We start from the raw sequence: 5,360 nt of genomic DNA on the forward strand, positions 1-5,360 counted from the left end.
TCCCGCCGGTCGCCGCCGCCCCGGCGCGCCGCCTTCACCGCCTCGGCCAGCCGCGGCCGCCCCAGCCCGAGCCCAGGCCGATCTTGTTTGCGACCACTTTCCCGCGCCGCCGCCGCTCGAGGCCGCCTCCTTCCTCCTCCTCCGGCCTCTGGGGACCCGCAGTCGTCGTCCCCGACCTTCCCCAGTCGCCACCGTGGCCGCAGCTTCCTTGGAGTCCGTGCCCTAGCTCTTGCGGGCCGAGCTTGCTCCGCCGCTGCCACTGCCGCTTCTCGTCACCAACCGAGGTGAGCACGGAGTTCCTCACCTCCCCCTCACCCGACTCGGGGCCCCGCGCGCGCCGCCGTGCGGCCGGAGGCCGGCCGGAGCAAGGTTGCCCCGGCCAAGCCCGAAATAGGGCTTATTTGAGTGGGTTTCTTGTTCTGGGTTTCCCGAGCTTCCCCGATCTCTACGGAAGGGAGCATGATGATCCTGGCAAGTTTCTGATCATCGTGCTCACCTTGGTTTCTGTCGGGAAGGCTCCGTTTAGCTGTTTCGGCATTGTCGACCCTATGGAGCCTGTTTGGCTGTTGTTTTGGGTTTGCGCACGCTTATCCGGCGATCCGAGGCTGTCCTGATGCCTCCGGAGGTGAGCACGGTGATCGTTGGTCAGTTCTGATCACAGTGCTCACCTCACTTTGGATCAGCAGTGTCCGGTTAGCCTGTTTGGCGCGATCTTCCCTGACTGCGCGCTATTCGCTGAATCTTCGGGTTGCTCCCGCGCTTCCCACAGCGAGCCGCTGTGCTCCGGATCGTGAGCACGGACTCCGGTACGTCGAGACCTGTCAGTACGTGTCTCTGCGGACTTCGAAAGTCCTCGGTTTGCGTGAACGAGCCGCTTGATCGCTCAAATTACATAAAATGATGAGATTTTATGTAATTAGAGGGTCTTTTATGCATTTGTGCTTTGCGTGGCTACTGTGGGTAGTGTGTGGGAGTTTGTAATGACCGCTGGACTGATTGTCCATGGTCCGTTAGCTTTTGCGGAAATCGGTAGGTCGATTTCGGTGCGTTTTTCGGCGAAATTCGCCGAAAGAGACGCGGTGTCGGTTCGGATTCTTTCCGACGGTGTTTCGGTTGCTTCGTTTTGTCGCGAGCTTGTTGCTGGTCACCATTCAGTCATATTGGTGGGTTCGATGAGATGGGTGACGACGGTGGGTTCCGGTGTCGAAAATAGAACTTCGAAACCCATTTCGGACGTATTCCGGGCGATGATCGTCATGGTTGCTACCTCGTGTTCGCTGCAAGTGCATCCAATTGGAGTGCTTTGGGCATGCGGTGACTCGTGCACGAAGTCGTGAGTCGGACACTAGTGGGTCCGCACGCATCCCGGTGTGGTTTTGTCGGACTTTCGGTGAGGTTACGGTAATTCCGGTAATTACGGAGACCGATCTTCTGAATGTTTGTGGGGTGTGATACTGTGATTATTAGTTGTGGGTAGATCTAACCCGATGAACGCTCCTTATATAGTCCTGTTGAACATATTCTTTTGCAGTCAGGAGACAGACGCGACATGCCGTACAGGGGGTACTGTCGACCCGAACGTCGGTACACGTGGTCAGCGCTTGGTGATGTTTCCTTACCCTTACCTTCTGTTGTCAGTCGTATCGCATAGTAATTTGACGCTTGTACCATTGTTTTCGTTATACCAACTCGTTGTTTCATGCTTAGTATCCTTAGTAGGAGGATTGTGCACGCCCCGGGGTCCGCCTTTTAGTTTGAAACAAAGCGGAAAACGTTTAAATTTTCTTTTTTTTGAAATCTGACTGCAGAGTATCCAGATCCGCCCAATAGAGGGAACCACTGTTCATTAGGACAGATCGTCCGCCTGATTTGCAACGCGTCGTGCACAAGTAATAAAATACAGAACAGATATACATACTCAACAACTAAATGAAACTACATGGATAGCTATACAGATTCACATTCACCAATCCGTATATTTACATCCGAAATCGTTTTAAACAAAATGTCACAGTCAAAGATCTTTTGAAAATCGTTCCGTCACATACAAACTTTTAGTCTTTTATAAATAGGCTATACCCACTAACGGCATATGATAAGCTATGTTTTTTGATCAAATACCAGAAGAATCGTTTTATACATCAGGAAGTGATCCACATATTCAGATGTAAAAAAAACTGAACCATATAAACTAACTAAGCTATAACAAACAAATAGATAGGATAAGAACTAAAACGACGATAACCTGGGTTGGAAGCCTATCGACCGCTAGACGTAAACCTCCACGTCTCGTCCCAAAATCCATCGCTGCATACTAAAAATGGTGGGAGGTTGAGAACATGTAAACCATCTCTCCGCTCCGCAGTGGGTACCGGCAAGCCATGAGGCGATGGAGTACTCACACGATCAGGAAGAATAACACACAATTAGCAAGTGGGTACCCGCAGCCGATGAAGTCGAGGAGTACTCAACCGATCAGGAAGAGGAAAAACAACTAGGGGTAAGTAAAGTACAGTAGCAACGATAGACGAATGAGATATAATATATTATGAAACAAACTACCGCTACTGTATATTGTACAAGCAAGCATACAAGGATATCAAAACATAGTAAACCAAGACAAAGTGTAAAGAAGAACTACAAAATTATTATGCAACAACCGCTACATACTATATGCGTCAACCGGGAAAGTAGTCCAAAGGTACCCATCTAAACCGCGTGTCGGTATAAGGACCTCAGGCAAACCACTACTGCTCACACCTGGCATGTAACCCTAGCACAGAGAGAACACCGTGGCTCACGGTTGGATGTACCGCCTTTTCCGAAAAGAACACACCGTCCTGCCGGGGATCAACGCGCTGGTGTAACGACTCACTCGAGCTGTGCGATCAACTGCGGATCTGATCAATAGCCAACCGCGCAACCAGCCGCACATCCCGCCCCTCGGCAAACCGACCAATAGGTCATCAGACTATATAGACACACAAGAACCGACCACTCAGGTCAACAGAATGAGCACTCAACATCCCTATCCAAAGGTATACAAGCACCGATAACTAAAGTCACTAACATATATGCACGCGAACCAACGAATAGGTCACCAGACGTATATCACTAGAATCGCCGAATTAATACCGTCGACGCACTAGCCCGACAATCCATACGCCCAAGGGTACACCGACCTCATAGTCATCCAAACGACAGGACGTCCACGAACTGACAGACTAGTCCACAAACAACAAACAGTGGAACTGATAAACTATAATCATGCCGTCGTGCTAGCCGACAAATGCCCACCCCTTAGTAACCGATCAAGGGTCATCGAACGGACAGAAGTCAAGAACTAGACCAACCAATATTAACTGCTAACAACCGACACCAGTCAACAGATATATAAGATAAAAGCACCGATCAACTAGGCACCGAAAACGATGTACGAGAAGCCGACCAATCAGGCACCGAAATCGATACAAGAACCGACCAATCAGTCACCGAACAAAAGTACGAAGAACCGACCAACCTCAGCGTCACGCGTATCAACATATGGATAAACTACTCTACTCTTACACATGATACTAAGCATAGAAACATATTGAGTAGAGTATAATGAAACAACGGGGATGGCAAGCTCAATATACTATGGCGATAGTACAATAGAAGAGTAAGGTAAGAAAACCGTCACCAAGCGTGCACCACTCGTAACGACGTCTTGATTCGTAAAAAAAATACCCACACTGTACGATGTCCGCGTCTGTCCCTAAACGCAAAGAATGTCGCAGACCTATTAGAGGGTCCACCGGGTTAGTATCTAACGCCACAACATAATCAGCAGTATCCACAACCCCACAAACGATTCCACGAAGCATCGGTTTTCCAATACGCGCGATTACCGTAACTGCGCCGGAAGTCCGCAAAACTACAGCCGGACGCGTCGGGACCGCACTAAGTGTCGCCGAACTCACCGACTCGTGCCACGAGTCAGCTGCCCCCAAAACAGTCTCCAATTTGGATGTTTTTGGCAGCAAACACAAGATAACATAATAATCATTAGCGCCACGATAATCGTTAATTTTCTTACGAATCCGGGTTCCCGAAAGTGTTATTTCAGACACCGAACCCACCGTCGCTTCACACCATCATCACCGACCCACAGAAATGATGATGGTCGAAACAGGCCGACAAGGCTTAGCGACACTAACAAGCCACTCAAATGAAGTTTCGGCAAGAAATCCAAACTGAATCGCGCATTCTTTCGGCGAATTTCGTCGAAAAACGCGCCGCAACTTGCTTTCGATCTTCCAGCAAAAACTACAGGATTCATTGGACAATCAGTCTCAGAGGCTAAAGCACACTCTTACCGGCCTGCCCCATAGCCACAAGGTGTACAATTGCACAAAAAGCCCTTCTATGGTTTAACTATAAAATCCTCATCTTTATGTAAATCGGGGCACTCCTATGACGCGTTCTCACAAACTGAGGGACGCTCTAAGTTCCAGCCGAGACACGTACTGACAGGTTCGACGTGCCGGAGGCCGTGCTACAATCTGGCAGCGCAACCAGGTCACTGTGGGAAGCGCGGAGCAACCCCCGATAGTTTCTGGCGAACAGCGCGCAAGTCAGGGAGATCGCGCGACAGAACTAACCGGACACTTCGTCCAAGGCAAGGAGCATATGTGATCAGCACTTGACCAGCGGGTCACCGGTGCTCACGCTCCGGCAGGCATCGAAATAGCCCTCGGATCGCCGGAAAAACAAGCACAAACCCGAAACAAACAGGCCAAAAAGGCTGAAACGAGCGACATCGTCAAAAGAGCGAACGGCCTTCCAGACAGAAAACCTAAGGTGACACGATGCATTCAGCAACTTGCCAAGGTATCATCGTGCTCCCTTCCGTAGAGATTGGGATAGCTCGGAGCCGCAGAACAAGAAACCCCACTCAAATAAGCCCTATTTCGGCTTGCCGGAGCAACCTTGCTCCGCGCCGGCCGGCGGCACGCGAGCGCGCGCGGGCCCTTGAGTCGGGATGAGGGGCGAGGTAGGAACCCCGGCTCACCGTCGATTGACGACGAGAAGCGGCAGCGACGTCGGGAACAGCTCAGCGCAACGAGCTCCGGCTCGGGTCCACGGGCAATGGCTGTCGGACGACGGCGACAGGTCCCACAACGGCCGGAGGAGGAGAGGAGGCTGCGGCAACCGCGGTGGCCCGCTCAGGTTGGCCGCCGAGCTTAGGCTCGCGTAGTAGGTCTGGCCGGCGGCGCCCAACGGCACGCGGCGGCGGCGGCGACGCGCAGAGGGGCGGCCGGCGGCCGGGGAGGGTCGCCAGGCTTCCGGGGAAACTGCTGAATGGGTCACAGGCGCGG

This window comes from Ananas comosus, linkage group 22 (assembly GCF_001540865.1).
Source record: "Ananas comosus cultivar F153 linkage group 22, ASM154086v1, whole genome shotgun sequence".
Taxonomy (NCBI): Eukaryota; Viridiplantae; Streptophyta; class Magnoliopsida; order Poales; family Bromeliaceae; genus Ananas; species Ananas comosus.